The following is a 17952-nucleotide window of genomic DNA, read 5'->3' on the forward strand; positions in this document are numbered from 1 at the left end:
TTTTAACAAAGAAACTTAAAAAGATAGTAAATGAAAAAGGATAGTTTATTTGTTTCTCGTGTAAAAGTCCAAAAATAGGTAAGTTGACCAGTGTGGGTAGATGGAAGGTTCTTCTCTATTAAGTCATTTTGAGACCAGAGAGGAAGGTCAACCTTGCATCCTAACCATGGGACTGTTTTATCAGGTTCTAAAGATGCTCTAATGGGAAGGGCTGAAAAGCAAGTCAAGAGCATGGTCAAAGACATTGCACAGAACCAGCCATTGGTCCAAACTCGTCCATGTGGCCATACAGGGACACAGGGCCAGGAGCTGACTCCTTATGCTAAGTATCCACGTGTCCGGCTAAAAACCAGAGGATCCATTACTCATTGTCTGAAGGGGAAAACTAACTGCTTGAGGAAAGTTTAACAATCCCTCTGTATAAACCGCTTAAACAAAGCCAGGCACGCCCTCTGTTCTCTGAGAAAGTTCACTGTTGCTATTGCTTTGATGTCACTGTTCTTATCATCATTCCTGTTCTTATGAGCTGCCCTGATACATATTCCATGTTAGTTGATTGCCCAGAAGCGTGATGAATTTCACTTGTTCTGTAACTCAGACTATTCCCAGTTCAGGATGGGACTATTGAAAAAATTTCCTCTAACTGTGAACAGAAATCTAAGGCCATGCAATTCCTTTCCATTGGTCTGCATCCTAACTAGGCATGGCGTCAGTGTCTCTTCAGCATGGCAGTATCTCAGTTGTATGGAAGCTAATGTGTAGTCTGTTCCCCCCTCTCCCAACGCTGTACTTTCCAAGAATAAGTTCCTTTTGAGAGCAACTGCCAGTTCCTTCTATCACTTCTCCTGAGAACCCACACCACAAGAAATTTTTTCATTCATTCCTCTCAAAATATTTTTACTCTCCTCAGCTTACTCTTTGCTCCGAAGGAAAAGCCACGGCCGAGGCCACTCTAAATTTGCCTGCCAGAGTTAAATCCATTATTTCATTGATGTTTTTTACAGTGTGGACCAGCACCATGTTTCTTTAACTTTGCACCTAAAATTGTCCACAACCGCACGGCAGTGCATTTGGTCTCTCATCGGTCTGCCTACAGTGTAAGCAGCACAGTCCTTACCTTTCACTGTATATCGGAGCCTATTGATTTTGGAGACATGAAAAAAGATCATTTATTGGAAAGGACTGTTTATTGGGATTAGAAAGTGTACTGTTTCCCTCCCAGGAAGAAATACTCTGCTTCTAGATATCCTAGAAATGATTGTGGCAGAGGGAAGTGAATATCAAGTAAGGACCCTGTGTGTATTGTGCAGCGAGTCTGAACTCCGATGAAGCCGTTCAGGAGGCATCTGTTTTTTCTGACCTCTAGATTCATACTTTGTGTCTGCAGGAGATTCGCTAATGGGGAATTGTGGGTGAGGCCCAGGTGATGTCATGTTGCTTTCTGGTCACGGATTCCTGGATAAATGAAGTCTTGCTTTCTTCACTTAGCGGAGGGATGCACAGAGAGCCACGTTGTCTGAAAGCGGACGGTCACCGTGAGGCCGAGTGCCTTTCCTTTGAGGTTAAGATTGGGGGCTGTAGAACTGAACCGACACCACTCTGTTGAAGAAAAAGGAAGAACAAGTACAAGCCAAGCCGCAGCTGCAAAAAAAGAGAGGCGAAGATACTCTGGCTGTGAGCTCCGTGTGGCAAAGCTCTGGGTTTTCTCTCTTGCCCTCTAAAGTTTGCATTCTTTGAATGAAGCCATCAGTCCAGCTTCTGACACTGCAGGGAAATGCCCGCCCTAGGCCCTGAGCTTCCTGAGGGAAGGCACTGAGTCTTGTTCACCTTTGCACCCCCACTTGCTGGCATAGGGCCCATTCACTATTTTATTGACTGATGAAGTCAGTGAGGGCGTGAATGAACAGGTAAAACAGATAGAATGGAAAGGTGGGACCATGGTTCAGATGGGTTCTGAAGTGACAGTCCTGGCTTCAGACACATGTGTGACCCTGGCTTTTGCTGTTCAGACTCTGGGATCCGTGCTATAAGAAGAGTCAACCACCTAGTAAATAGACCACCTGCTGGACACCAATTATGGCTGCCTTCGCGGCACTGCTGACAAGTACCCCTCCGTCTCCTTCACAGGTAAGAGTTGCTAGAATGTCCTCCACGCTCTGTCCAATCTGGGACATGAAGTGACCCAAAGAAACTGGCCCGTGTCAAAGTTCAGGTTGGCCAAAGATTGGGTAGCATCTTCCTTCTGGCCACTTGCCTTGAGAATTGATCCCGTCGTGGCCTATTCAAGTCCCAGGTGCCTAGAGATAATCTAATTCAACGCTCTTATTACAGATGAGGAGGTAAAGGCCCAGGAAGATTCCACAGGTACTAGCTTAGTTATAGCCATATCTAGACTTTGGCTTTTTGGTCCTGTGTTCTTAGCATGTGTACAAAATGGCGTGTCAGATGAGGACAGAAGCCTATGGCTGAAACAGCTTTTAAATCTTTTTTTTTTAACTTTTTAAAAATGTTTATTCTTGAGAGAGAGAGAGAGAGAGCACATGTGCATGCATGAGCAGAGGAGGGTCAGAGAGAGAGGGAGACACAGAATCTGAAGCAGGCTCTAGGCTCCGAGCTGTCAGCACAGAGCCTGACACGGGGCTCGAACCCACCAACTGTGAGATCATGACCTGAGCTGAAGTCGGACGCTCAACCCACTGAGCTACCCAGGCGCCCCGGCTGGAACACCTTTTAGCAGCTCAGTGAGCAGCAGGTGGAGGAAGCAGCTGAAATCAGCTGCAGAAAAATTAGACACTTTGCAAAATTCCTTCTGTGACCCTGAGATCTTTGCTTTTGGGGCTGATGGTAATGGTAAACTGAGGTTCGCCTCTGCCCTGATTTGCCAAAATTTGGAGTCCCCGCTTTCGGGCAGAGAAAGATACAGTTCACAGGCTGTTTTCATCACAGATTTACAGCATACCCTTCCAGAACAGAAGAAACAAATCCCCTCAGCTCTGCTCTGGAGAGTTTTCTTACCTATTCGATGAAGGCCTGCTTCCTGCAGAGACGCAAATAAGAGAGCAAAATGAAACACGATGTCCTGGGACAAGACAATTTGTAAAAAGCTGTAAAATAAGAAATAAAAATGTGTTTTTAAAAAAAGTGTTCTGGTGCTGCTACATACCTTTATGGTTAATCGGCTGAATTTTTTGATCTGAAAGCTACGTAAGAGACGAGCGGGCAGATAAAGCTGTCTGTTGTAATCAGAGGAACTTGCTCAGGTCCTGGGCTTTTCCCCAAAATTCTTTCCCACGGTCTCAGATAAAACTAACTGCCTTTCAGAACCTAAATGTACTTAGATCTCTTCCCCCTTTCCTTCCTTTTTTCTCCCTTTCCTTGCAAAATGAACCGTAGTGTGTATATGGTCTCCCTCTTTGCTTCTCAACTTAACAGAAATGTCCTCTGCTATCTTCATGTCGCTGGGATTTCTCGTTATAAGGAGCCAGTGACCTCTCAGACACGTCCTGGCCACTGTCCTCTTAGTAAAGATTCCAGGGCCAACCCCAGTGACCCACGGCCAGCATTCATTCAATCTGGGTTCTTTCACAAACATTTCACAATGAGGTCTGTCTCCTTCATTTCTGTCTCCTCTGCCCATGAGGACCTAAGCGTTAGGCTATTGTCTTTCTCTTCCTCCCTGGCTCTCCTTTGTTCCCTCTTTGCTGGGCTTGCACACACCCTGGTTTCATCCACCTTGTTATACGTTCTCTCTAAATGACCCCACATGCTCCCGTGGTTCAAGGTCTCACCTACTGCCACGGCACCGTCTGCTTACCAGCATTTCCGGGCTCCAAGCCCCTCTTCTGTGTTGCACTCTAGGGCAGTGTGTGGACACCCTGCCACGCTGCATCTGCCAGACCCCGTGGCCAGCTGGCTTCCTGTCAGCGCATTGGCAGTAGACGGGAAATGGAGGCGAAAGGGGAAGACACCTGCTTCCGTTTCCTGCTCCAGCCACCGGGCACCCCAACAGCAGCAGAAGGTTGGCTCCGGGTGCCCGCTTCTTTCGGCTTTCCCAGCAGCCCGACAAGGTCTCTCGAAAGGACCAGCAGCACCCAGCGTCTGTCCCCTTGGTAGTTAAGAGGACCAGTTGAGCCACGACCGGCTTTGCCGCGTACCCTGGCTCTCCACGCCCCTGTTTGGCTATGTCTCCTTCTCAGAAGTGTGAACCCTGGCTGCAGGTTGCCTCCACCCTGTTTGTCTGAGCCGCAATCCCGGAGCCCTCCTTCCTCAAGTCTTAAGCCACACCCACGTGCTGCTCCCCACTTGAGAGGTCTGAGCACCAGCTCAGATGTGGGTGTCCTGTACTCACACATCCGGTCTCCAGCTGCAGGCTGCTTACGCAGGGTTTCCAGCTCCTGCCCCTTATAACCCCTTTCCCTTCTGCTCTTCTGGGCCTGTAGTTGTTAATCTCTGTGCCTTTTCAGCCACCCACCACCTGTGTAACCAATTTCCTGCATTAAATTTCCTGTTTTAAATATCCAGCATGATTTCTGTTGTCCCGAATGGGCCTTGTCTGACAAAAATCCTACACTACATTTCAAACTCTAACATCTTGCTAAAGTTTTTTAGGGCATTGGTCTTCCCCAACTGGATTTCTGGTAGGCACCCCAAAGGAACTTGTTTTCGTTGCAATTTATCACCTTCTTCCCAAACCTGATCTTCATTCGCTATTCTAGATCCTGGTAAATATTGTTACCATTTACCCAGACACTCGGGCTAAAAACAGCCTCCTCAGGAGCACTTAGGTTCCCTCACAAATCACCCAATTTACTCATTACATAAATCTACATAGATTACTCACTATTATGTGCAAATGTGTTGTGACATTTCTTCACCCCTGTCTTTTCACTGACATTGTTCTCAGTTACCTAGAATTTGGGGATTGGGTTTTGCACGGGATGAGGGGTAGTTCCATGTTTCCTGCTGCATATGTGTGCATGCATGCAGACACGTGCACACGCATACCCCAGCTGTGTCATTCAACCATAAAACTAAGTGTAAGTGCCACACTCGAATTGTGAGAGCATGAAAATATTACAGCTAGAAGTGCCCTTGGAGATAATATAAGTCGATGTTTCCAGAACCACACTGATTCTAGTTACCTAGAATATTTTTGAATATTCAGAGGTCTGTCCTCACTTTAATGCTTTCATATTGGGAACTCTTAATTTTTTCTTTAATGTTTACTTACTTTTGAGAGAGAGAGAGAGAGAGAGAGAGAGAGGGACAGAGAGGGAGACACAGAATCCAAAGCAGGCTCTAGGCTCTGAGCTGTCAGCACAGAGCCCAATGCAGGGCTCGAACTCACAAACTGTGAGATCATGACCTGAGCTGAAGTTGGACGCTTAACTGACTGAGCCACCCAGGTGCCCCCGTATTGGGAACTCTTAAGCTAAGAATTTGAATTTTTAAAATCACTTTTCCAATCAAGTCTCCTATGTAGTGAAGTTTGGCAACTACAGATCATTGACCAGAGGAGCATCCAAGATTCAAAGATGACCCTTGTCCCACACCTCTAGTTAGAAACCAAGATGGAGCTTCAAAACTCAAATCCAGAAGCCTTGCCTTCAGGTCCAGTGGTATTTCACTGTGATGCACTTTTTGAAAAGGAGACATTGAGAGGAACTAAACAAAATCTTCACCTCCTTGCTCAACTAGGGGAACAGAAGGTCAGACTTTAATGGGAAGATGAATATATGTCCAGCAAAGTAACATACAACATGGCAGTTTCTGTGCCTCATGGGAGGCCTGAGGGGAGCTCAGGGTAGGATGATTGAGTATGACCTGAGTTAGTGGAGTCTGGAACAAGTTCACAGGCAAAATACCCTGTCGTCACTATTCAGACCAATTGCTTCGTCAATCTAGCCTAAATCACTATGACTGAACTGAAGGACTTTTGTTCCATTCTATTGCCAATGTATTGGTAGCTTATGTTCCCATTTGACATTTTTTTCCCCCATTCAATAATTCCCATTTTCATCATTCTGGGTAACTGAGCATCCAAAATAACAAGGACCCTCTGTCCTCCTCTGAAGGCCATTCTGCTCTCAAGGGACACCTATGTCCCTAGGTATCCTCATGGAGGTATTGAAATGTCCTCATTATCCAAACTGATCTGTCCTACTGGTCCTAGTGAGCTGCTGACTGAAATGAAGCCATTTTCCACTGTCTGTATGGACACCTTCACCCATGAGGACTACTGTCATTTTCTTATGCCATTCTCTTCTTTTTCCAACCAAGTCTCCCCACGGATCAAACAAACTTATGTAAGACCTGATCAGTTTGAGAATCTGAGTGCTTGAGAGAATCCTGCACACAGGACAAAAGCCCCACTACCTACACGCAGAGCACACCGAGAAGGGGCCCCGTGGGAAAGTGGATATCTGAGAGAACCGTGGTCGTCTCACTTCTGAATAACCTCTTCTGATTGCGTGCACCACATCCTAGGTTGTGTAAAGACCGACTTAGAAATGAAGAGCGGTCAAAGGCTTTCCCGGTGTCTAGAACCATCTGTGCCTCATCACTGAAACTGAACAGGGTCTGAGTCACAGAAAATGGGGCATTTTCCTAATCATTTTTTGTCTCCAAGCCTCCTCTGCTTGTGTTCTCCAAGAGTTAGGGATTCTAAGATAATGGCATGACAGAGCCATGATAAAGCTCTTGGATGCAGGCAAAGGGGAGTGATAGGAACCTACTTGTAAGGATAACTGAGTCTAAGAAAACTAGCTCCATACTGTTGATCGTTCAGGCTCAACTCTGTCCCTAGAGCTTTATTCCACCCTTGGCTCTCCTTGTTCCCTTTCAGCCCTGGTCTCTTTGAACAGAACCTGCACACGGAGATTCCAGCTGACTCCCAAACAGAGTGTACCCTTCTACATTCAGGGTAGAAACAGGGACTAGAGATCTTAACCATCCTGCCCAGACATGCCTTACTGCAGCCTGCGCCAGCTTTTGGCCAAGGAAATGACCAAAAGCATAAAGAAGCATAAAGAAGAGCCAGTACCTAAAACTCCTGGCCAAGTATATTCAAGGAGAAATAAGCAACATTACTACACTTGAAGTAGGATATTTATTTGTTTGTTTTGAAGAACAGGAACCTTAGGATTTGCTGAAGGGTAGGGAGAGGACACAGAGGTAACAATAGTGCCTAATTACTAAGGGCAGTAAATCCAAATGGGGGTGGGGGGAGGGGAGGATAAGGATGAAGAGGGGGCTGGTGCTGGTGATGTTTATTATGTACCGGGCGTTGAGAACATATGGACAAATGAGCTACAGTCTCTGTTCTCAAGGATCCTACCGGATCTTCAATGACACAACTCTGACAAATCACTTCTCTATTTTCTCCATTTATCATTTCACTCAGCAAAGTCATTGGATTTATAAAGGGCTAAGGCCAACTGTGAACACTGCAGGGAAGTGTTTTCATCAGATGAGACAAAGGAGTGTGTAAGAAACAGATCCCTTAATAGACAGGGGTGTCCCCAGTGAGATGCCACTCTGAAACCATCAAAATGGCTCATTTTGGACTTCAGGCCTCCAAACCTGTAAAAAAAGAAATACATTTCTGTTGTTTTCAGACACTAAGTTGATGGTAATTTGTGACAGTGACAATAGGGAACCAACACAACGTGGGAACAGGAGACTCAGGAGAGCACTCCTGTGGGAATCCCAGGAAGAGAATGAAGGGCCCCCTCAACGTGGCAGTGAGCAACACGCACAGCTGGCAACAACGTTGATTGGGACACCTCAGACATCTCTAGGAGACAGTTCTACAAGATGATGAGATTAATAGACATACCTGATCAGAATAAACTTTTAAAGACGAGGTTCAGGCAATGGGCAGAAAGTTTAGGATTGAATTAGAAAGGAGTACATCTAAAATCAGATACATGAAAAACGAGAAAATAATGAGCCCTGCGGAGAATATAAAGTTGGGCAGGAAAGGAATTCCGTAGCACTTTCTGAACAGTGTGACGATCATCATAAAGTAAGCACTGACTACTGATGTGCCAGAACTCTGAGGGTGTAAGGACAGGGGCAGGGCTGTCCTTGTGTACCCTGAGAGTCAGGACTGACTGGCCCTGTGCACGGATCTCAGGTTTCCTCCCCACCTACCTCTATCTTCTCTTTTCATCTACTCCAGGCTCCTGCTCCATATTCTCACATTGGGCTGGGCCTGGTGTTCCCTCTGAACCTTTTCCTAGAAACCCTCTCCACATAGCAAGCTGGGGCAATTTCCAGGCATCCTTGGTCCACTAGAACCACCACAAAGTTTTCTAAGAATATTTGGGAGCCCAGGGATCACTCTTGTCTTCCTGAAAACGATTAAGTTTCCCACTGCTGAAGTATTCTCAGAATTGTCTACTTCAGTTCAGACCCTGCGAAATGACAGTGCTAAAACTCGGGATGCAACCAGGGTTCCCATGACCTGGTGGAGTCTCTAATAAAATTTACAAGCCCCTCCCCCCCACCCCCCACCGATTTCCCAAAGGCCCAGATAAGTCTTGTGATGAGCTGGAAGACATAGGGATTTTGTTCTTGGATGGCCAGAGTCATCAAAATGTTTTCTAAGTCTACTTGGGGGCCAAGGAACAGCTCTTGCCTTCCTGGAGAGGTTGGAGAAAGAGTTGATGCTTGCCTGAGTATCCTTAGAATTTTCTACCTCAACTCAGAGTCAGGGAACCACCACTGGGCAATCTCAGCCAGCCTGAGTCCCTGGAAATGTTTGAAGCCCCCTCATTGATTTAAGTTTTTGAGTGATGGGGGGTTCATGGGGTCTGGAGCTGACAGCCAAAAAAGAATTCTTGAAGACATCTTTGGTGCAAAAAGGTGATTTTATTAAACATGGGGACAAGACTCATGGGCAGGAAGAGCCGCATGGGGTTGTGATGGGTAACCCATTATACATCCTCAGGTTGGGAGGGGGTCAGGGATAGAGTAAGTCTGTAAGATATTTTGGAAGCAAAGTTTCCAGGGCCTTGAGGGGCTAGCTGGTTCTACGGAAATGTCACTTACTACCAATTAATAAAACCTCGCTCATGAGACCCTCCAGATGTCTCCGGGGGGGGGGGGGGGGGGTGGCAATAAGCTTGGAGTCTGATTGCCAGCATCTATCTTGGAGCAGTTGAGATAAAGGAAGTAGACTTACAGGATCTTTGAGATTGGGATAATGTTAAGCTAAGCTTCTCTTTTGCCCAAGCAAAGTGCCATCATCAAGGCAGCTGAGCTCCTAGAGGGAGGTCACTCTGCCAGTTTCAAGGACTTGTCTACGGGCTGCAGGCAGTTAGGGAATTTAATTTTTCATTTGCCTTAGTTTCCCTCATTACCGTGGCAAACACTCAAACCCTTTCCTTTTGTTCTTGGGTAGCTGGGAATGTCCCAGGAATATTACACAGATCCTGCCTGGGGTGGGGGTGAGGGGTGCTAGCTCGTGCTTTGCCCCTCAGCCTGCCTCATGCTCCCTCATTATTTGCTCCAGAAAAAGGCAGGTGCAGCACTGGAAGGCACAGGCTGGTGACTGCCCCCCCCTACTCCAGAAACTTCAGCATTTTCTAGGTCCTCCCAAAAGCAGTGTAAGGCTCCCATGCTGGCCTTTGTCACCCTCTGCTGGTCGGTTGACAGAGGCTCGCATTCCAACAGCCCAGAGCCTTGATATGCAAATAAAGTTACCTGGACCTCCAGGGGTCTGATGGAAGAGGTGATAGTGATGAGGTTTTGGGGATGATGGGAAGGTGTTTGTGGGGTTCAGAGCTGATGGCAATGAAAGAATTCATGAAGAAGCCTTTGGTGCAAAATGTGATTTTATTAAAGCACAGAGACAGGCCCCATGGGCAGAAAGAGCCGCCCTGGGGTCATGAAGAGTGGCTCCTTAGGTACTATGAAGTTGGGAAGTTAAAGTCAAAAGGAGGCCTTCAGTGAGACTTTGATGTGCTAACGAGAACTCCTAGGATAACAGAGGCCTTGCTAGTATCCAGCTAAGGTTGTCTTCTCTCTAGTAAGACATTAACATCAGGCCAGTAGGGTGTTCCTGGAGAAATGTTCTACTCTTTATTTGTCTCAAGTGTTTGTCAGTGGGCTGCGGGTTATGAGGAAATTTAATTTTACCTGCCATTTCCTTCTTGCCTCTGTTCCCCATATCGCTATGGAGGGGTGATGTTGTAATTTACCAAGACATTTGTAAACTGGTAGACACTCAGGTCGTGTATGACTGTGATCTCTCTCAGTTAGCCACTTGTTTTCTTTCCTTCCCTTTGTCCTTGGGCAGCCAGGAGTGCCTGAGGAATGTCACACACATCCCACCTGGGGTAGGGGGGGTTGCTAACTTTTGCTTCTCCCTCAGCTTGCCTGATGGTCCGTCATCATCTCCGCCCTGAACAATTTTGACCCTTAAATCTTTAAGGTTGCTGAAGGTGGAAGGTCTCATCTTCTGTAGCTTCTTCTTGCTGACTAGGGCTGTAGAGTTGTCCCTACCTACGGGTCAATACCGATCAGCTGGGGAACATATAAGGGCGTTACAAAAAGTGGAGGCAGCTGAATCCAACATGGACAACATACATGATCCTCCTTGAATAGAAAGGATCATCCGTTGGCTTGAAGTTATCATAGTGATATAGTCTTTGCACCAGGCAGAGAGACATGGGAGAAAACAGCAAAGCATAATTAGCATAACTAGAAAGAAACCCTAATAAAAGTCTTTGGTAGTTGACAAAAGCCTCCACTCAAGAGTTTAACCAATCACTAAAAGAAAGAGGGATTGTTTAAAGCACCAATTTGAGTATTCATGTCGGTTAGAAATCCAGAAATACTTTCACGGTAATCTGGAATGTATGCACAGCATTGTTTTTATGAGAGCACAAATGTCACCTTGTGCAGCAGCCAAAACATCTAATGCCATTCTATTTTGTAGAACTGTTTTGCGCATCTGTGCGACTTCAGTGTTGAGTAAGGAGATGCTATTTTGTGAGTCACTGAGTGCCCTTATGATGTATTTGTTAAGGGCTTTCGCATGCCAAATTACACTTTTTAACCCCACGGATGGAGCAAAAATGGATGCCAAACGATCATACCATTGGAAAACAGCTCGTGTGTATGTTTGTTTTACATTTGGGAAGTTAGCTGGGGCAGTGATTGTTTAATAATGCACCCATGAATCCAGGCAAATCCTAAGGGGCAGTGACCTACCTATCCCAGAGAAAGCCAGGGCCATAGGTTAGTTTCACATATCCAGTGGGTTCCATTTGGGGCTAGCCATCTGATTCCATGTTGCTTTATTCAATCAGTAGCAAGCCAGTCGGTAGCCTGAAGTATGCCCGTTTGGGAGCACGTTTCTATAGCTACCCTGGATATTGTATCATATATATGTCCGGGTATCATATGTATGATTTCTTTGTTTCCAGCATAAAATTGCCTTTTTGACTGAGCCGACCAATGGTGGGTGTGAACCATAAATATGCATCCCCAATTTGATACATCCCATCCTCAGTACAGTGATAAGTAGGGTTTTGTAACTTAGGCACTCACTGGCAGGTATTAACTTGTGGATTTGTAAAATCAGTTCTTATATTAACAGTTTGAGGGTATGAAAAAGTCCAGTTATGTCCTGGTAAATGCCAAGTCTTATTGATCATGGGCCAAGAAGAAACATTTTGATGAGTGATAGACTTATCCCCAAACATGTTAATATAATGTTATATATTATTTTTGACATATAAGTACCTACAGGTTGACAATCAGTACCTTGTAAAGGTGAAACGCACCACGAAAATTCAGATGTGCTTGACATGGGTGAAACCGCACATCTCCAGCAAGCTGTCTGATTTTATAGTTTGGCATAATGCCGTGTCCATTATAGAAAGGAATTGTTAGTAGAAATTGGAGGAAGGAGAATGAAAAAGAAAGGTACCACCATCATAAGAGAAGTGTGACACTCACAAGAATGAGAAGGCACATTTGTCTGCTCGTTGATTTTTTGTGAAGGGGGTACAGGTCTCATTTTAGATATAGGAACCCATGAAGAGCGCCGTCTATCTTTACCGCAATGGGAGTATTTAATACGACCCGGTAGGGGCCCTTCCATTTTGGAGTTAGGTCCCTTCTGTATTAGAATGTCACTCTTTTAAATACACGAAGTCTTTGGGTTTTTATGGAGTGGGTTTCTAAGAACTGTCAGTTCAGGTTTAGGGAGGATATGGTTTGCATATTTAGAGATTCATGAATTAACCTAGCCTCAAGTGAATGATTTAATAAAGCACTATAGTTTTTATCTATTGATAGGTCTACAGTGAGAAAAGTCTTTTTATATACAATTGTTGGGGGAATCCATCCCCTTTGCAGTTGTTTAAGTAATATACCCATGGGGTCCTGTTACTATCCCCACAGAATAACCATCAAGAAGATTGTCTGTACCTATGCTATTTGTGACAATTTTTCTGAAGTTTACCTCAAGTTGTCTAGTTTAGGCAAACAACATGTAAAGACAATCGGAACTAGAATTTAACATCCATAAAGATGCAATTATTGAGGCAGTCTTTTTCTACCTAAGAACCCTCATCTCCAGAGAGAACCAAATTCAGGCTAATTTGCTTGTTAAACAAGTTCAGTTTAATAAATTTGGCCTAATTATTTACATAAGTTCAGCAAGAACAGCGATTGGTCATATAGATATTTTAAAATTTGCTTTGCTGGAATTTTTTATAAGGAATCTCTAGACTGAACTATTAGAGGTTCTCCAGGACAGAAGCCAAGCCAAGCAGTTGCCATAAGGCATGCCTGCAATGCCTCTTGATTTGGGCGAATTCCTCTTTTCAAGGTCCCCAAGATATGCTGATGTTCCTGCACTTGCCAGGAATTGACATTCTTTACTCAGCCGGTAAGGCTGCTGGGAACTCTGTGAGCAAGCTATCAGGCCAACATTTCTGAGGGGCTATATGGCTCCATGTTTCCTAAGGTCAGTATCAGTTCTTTAGAGCTGTATAGTCATATCTGAGTCTATGCATGTAGCTTTCAATCATGACATTCCAGTCAAAGCCTTGGTAAAATAACTAGTATTTCTAATGGTGTCCTGTTACAAGAGGAACAGATTCTTATTGAACTTATGCAAATAAGTATGATTGCCATGGAAGAAAGAACACTCATTGGGTTTGTGGTTCAGGTAGAGAGAAAAGTTAGATGCTTTAGTTTGTTGACAAATGAATACTTTATCCTATTTTTGTATACCATGGGTATCTTAAGAGAAAGTTTCCTTAATCCAGAAGAGCAAACATTAGAGAACTAGCAATACTTCAAAACAAGAGCTGCAAAACTAAGACCATCTTCTTCAGTTCATTTAGTTCCATGTTACTAACTCTTGTTCAGTTTCAATGCAACTGTTTACTTCTGGAAATTCTCACCCATTTTAGTTTTAGTATTTTAAAGATGTTAAATACCTGTCTTTGTCCTAAAAGGCCTTTTTATAAATCTTGAAGGTGATTTTGTAAGAGCATCAGAATAATTATAAATGACAAAAATCTCAGAAATGGAGATGGTTAACAATCTGAAGAGAGTTCATTATGTTGCAATCGATAAGGAAATTCGGTTATTTCTGTGACACATAACACTTCAATAATCAGAATATCAAGTGAAGACCTTATTACCAAAGCATATTAAAACTTTAGGAATTGCATTTAAATCTGAGCAGTTACAGCATTTGCCCAAGCAATACCAGTATTTGTTTGACAGTGTTTCCAGAGTAACTTAGCATACCAAAAAAGGCCTAAGTGGTCAAAGACTTCATTTGCATTGTGAATCCTGGGAAATTTGTTAAACCTTAGAAAGTTACAAAACACATCCTAAAAAGGATCATAGATCATTACGCATCTTAAAACTTTAAATTATTTATTTAACCAAGATGGAAAAAAAAATCTCAAAAGCAAATATGTAGGGTTATACAGTTGTTAGCAAAACTTAGTTCCTTTACCATTGAGGAATTTTAACTAAGCAATAAAAGACCTGATAAAAAGGAAACATAAAGCTTTGGTGTTCCTGGCAGACAAAAAAGAAAAAAAAAACTTTGTTTCCATTATTCGTACCAAGAGCAGATCAACAGTCCAAGAAAACTTTGTATTTTGAACAGAGAGAAAAGCAGATCTTATACCAGTGTACTTTTAAAACCCATTCATTGTGGGGCGCCTGGGTGGCACAGTCAGTTAAGCGTCCGACTTCAGCCAGGTCACGATCTCCCGGTCCGTGAGTTCGAGGCCCGCGTCGGGCTCTGGGCTGATGGCTCAGAGCCTGGAGCCTGTTTCCGAATCTGTGTCTCCCTCTCTCTCTGCCCCTCCCCCATTCATGCTCTGTCTCTCTCTGTCCCAAAAATAAATAAACGTTGAAAAAAAAAAAACAACCCATTCATTGCAACCTTTGTCCATCCTGACCACACATAACACTCCTTTCCAAAGATTTTCAGTCATGAACCTTCTACAACTTTCTTTTGCCTTCAGATTTTGTCCCAAGCTATTTTTCTTCAAACAACCAGTCTGATTTAGGACAAAATTACTTTCTTTTACCTTCAACAAAAATGTACTTCCATTCCTTATATCTTTCTTACACATCTGCTTTTTTACATACAGAGCTGTTTCCCTTATTTCCATCAGTCTTAGCTACATTTAGCAGAATTTTAACTCTTAGACACCTGAGTCTCCAGTGAAAGCATAGTAGTAACCAATTGTGAACTGTTACTAGAATTCTTTAGATGGCAAATTTATGAATCATTTAAGCACACAGCATGTTTACTAACAGACCCAAATAGTCCTACTTTCTCGTCAGTAAGTCAAAAGCACAAACCTACGTTCAGTAATTAATGTTTTAGCATTCCATTCTGTTTGGAAAAGACCCACATGTCCAATGAATTTAATCCTAATTTATCAACCAAACAAAACTTTAAAGTTTCAGGTTACCAAAGACTTTGAAAGCTATCTTAACAATTACCCATGAAAAGTTTGAGACAGACAAAATTAACCATTATTTTAATGTTTATTTATTTATTTTTGAGACAGAGAGAGATAGAGCACGAGTGGGGGAGGTGCAGAGAGAGAGGGACACACAGAATCTGAAGCAGGCTCCAGGCTCTGAGCTGTCAGCACAGAGCCTGACGCAGGGCTCGAACTCACGAACTGTGACATCATGACCTAAGCCGAAGTCAGACGCTTAACTGACTGAGCGACCCAGACACTCCAACCATTACTTTAAGTCATCTTTTTGCTAAAAAATTGGAACAGAGATAACAAGAGCTTATTTGACCTTCAGGAAACCTAGGTAGAATAACAGTTTCATATTTAATGCTCATAACTCTAAAGACAGGTCTATCTTAATTAAACCAACAAACTTAAATTAGTTCAAATACAGAATATGTTTCGCTTGGGTCCACTTAAGACAAATTTTCCCCACTGTCAATTTTTTTACCTGGAACATTGGTGGGGAAATAGGAAGTAGGCAGTCCAAGGGGGTGCTCTTTGCTCCCTTACCGCGAGAGTGGGAGGATGAACTGATGGTGCCTGATGGTACCTCAGCCCATTTGCCCTGTTTCCTGCGGAAGAGATCTAACTGCTAGATCCTGCTAAGGCCATGCAGTGTTACAGAAGATCCAACCTTTCCTAAATTTTGCAGTCAAATTTTTTCCAGTGGGTTAAAAGGCATCCCAAGGGAGAGTCCTTGGGGATCAAAGGGAAGCTCCCATGCTCGTCCCATGTTTCCATTACCTCAAAGATCCCCCCCTGAATCCTGAGTGTTGTCCCACACGCAGGATATGACAGAGGTTCCTGACATGTCAAAGCGACCCAAGGCATACCTCAAACAAAATCGCTAATATCACCAACCAGCCAACTAAGGGTCTGTGACGGAGGGATGCTAACGTGTCCCCACTTCCCCACTGCAACTTGGCTACAAATGGATGCCAGCATATGGACCAAATTTGCCTTGCTGAGAAGGCCAAGAAACCCCTGTTTTTAACCCATGAAAAATACAGGAAAAGTTTTACAAGGGACAATTACCCGGCTATGTAATTTAAGCAGCTAGTAGAGGACGTTGACCAAAACAATAAAGATAGAAATCTATTGTGATTTAAGCGACAGTCCAGCACATATAGCCTTTACAGCCAACGTCCTAGGAAACTATCCTCACTTGGGTTTTAATTCCTGTCTTCCACACACACAGCATGAAGATGCCCATGAGTTTCTAATGTTCACTCTGGATGCTATGCAGCAAGCGTGTTTGCGTGAGGACAAGCCTTCAGAGCCTCAGGCTCAGGACGCCACCCTCATCCGGCAAATCTTTGGGGGATACTGGAGGTCTCAAATCCAGTGTCTCCACTGCCAGGGTGTCTCCAGCACTTTGGACCCTTACCCGGACATTAGCCTGGATATCGGGGCAGCTCAGAGTGTGAGCCAAGCTTTGCAACACTTGGTGAAGCCCGAACAGTTGCATGGTGAAAATGTCTATCGTTGTAGTACTTGTCTCGACAAGGTACCTGCTTCCAAGACGTTGACTTTGCACACTTGCTCCAAGGTCCTGATGCTGGTCTTCAAATGATTCTGCCATTTCACGGGCAGCAAACTGGCTAAGGAAGTGCAATATCCTGAGCACCTTGACATGCAACGCTACGTGTCTGGGCAGAACGGGGGGTCGCTGACTTATGCGCTCTATGCCGTGCTGGTGCACGCAGGCTGGAATTGTCACAGCGGACATACTTCTGTTATATCAAAGCTGGGAACGGCCAGTGGTACAAAATGGATGATGCGAAGGTGACCGCCAGTGATGCAACGTCTGCCCTGAGCCAACACGCCTATGTCCTCTTTTACATCCAGAAGAGTGAATTGGAAAGAGACCGTGCGAGTGAGCCAGGTGCTGGGGAATCCACATCCCTCCGGGCTGACCACGCAGGCGCGGCTGCGGCCCAAGGGGGGCCTGAAACCGACCCCAACATCGAGGTGCCACAATTGGAGGATCACGTGGAAGAGACACCACTGCCAGCAATCACGTTAGACCAGTGGAGATTCCTCCAAGAAAGCCACCGTCCCAAGTCTGAATTCAACCTCAGGAAACTAGAACTTGCTCTTCCCCCCGACGCAGTCCTCATTCACCAGTCCAAATACAGAGATGAGATGGGAAAGGATCACCATGAGCCAAACATCCACGGGCTCAACAGTTCAGCCAGGGACATCCCACCTCAGAGGGCAACGGCCATTAACCAAGTCCCTTGTCTCACCGGCAGAGCCAGAGCTACCAAGAGGAAGAACAAGAAGGGACAGAGGTCTCAGGAAGCAGTGCAGGGATCCCACTACAGGCTTTGAGATACATGCCGGCCCACGTGCACACTCACCCGCCCTCACTCACTACTCACTCACTCACAGTCCCTTGTAGGCCACGTTTTGTGTGTTGTAGGTGGGTGTGATCGGGACATGTGGAGGGACCATGAATCTGGCTGTATTCATGGGGTATGGCGTTCCCATTGACCTGGAGAATCCTGAGCTTTAAGGCTGGCTGGCTGTAATGATGTTATTGGAGAGGTGTGGATTATGCTGGGTATTTGGAAGGTTTCTCCCCTCCATCAGCACCGAGGATCATTGGGCACTCTCAGAGCCTGAAAGGGTCAGAGGAAGTGGCCAATGAGGCATGAAAGTGGAAACAAGGCAGAGCACGGGGAGTCCCTGTGAAAATGCCTGGGACTCACGGTCCCATCATCCCATTCCCTACTCTCTGTGTATTGGTAAAGTACATGTGCCCAAACATGGGCGTGTGGGGACTCTCGGTGATATCCAAACATGCACCGGCAGGGGAAGGAGTTTGAAACAATCTCAGTGCTTCCACACGGAGGAGTGGCAAATGAGCAGGAAACTGGAAGAACTCTAGCTCTACGTGGGAGCAGACAGCCTTTTCAGGAAT

The 17952-nt window shown here is 44.9% G+C and overlaps 1 long non-coding RNA gene and 1 pseudogene across 1 annotated transcript; one reads left to right on the top strand and one right to left on the bottom strand.

Annotated features, from left to right (window-relative positions):
- Positions 1 to 1168: 1168 nt before the first annotated feature.
- On the bottom strand, positions 1169 to 4232 carry LOC125163305 (uncharacterized). The gene is made up of 3 exons (XR_007151390.1): positions 3815 to 4232; positions 3016 to 3104; positions 1169 to 1599 (listed from the first exon to the last, which is right to left on the bottom strand). It is a non-coding gene; the product is annotated as an uncharacterized LOC125163305 (long non-coding RNA).
- A 2731-nt stretch (positions 4233 to 6963) lies between these two features.
- On the top strand, positions 6964 to 17360 carry LOC125163816 (ubiquitin carboxyl-terminal hydrolase 17-like protein 13; annotated as a pseudogene).
- The last annotated feature ends 592 nt before the right edge of the window (positions 17361 to 17952 follow it).

This window comes from Prionailurus viverrinus, chromosome B1, assembly GCF_022837055.1.
Source record: "Prionailurus viverrinus isolate Anna chromosome B1, UM_Priviv_1.0, whole genome shotgun sequence".
Lineage (NCBI taxonomy): Eukaryota > Metazoa > Chordata > Mammalia > Carnivora > Felidae > Prionailurus > Prionailurus viverrinus.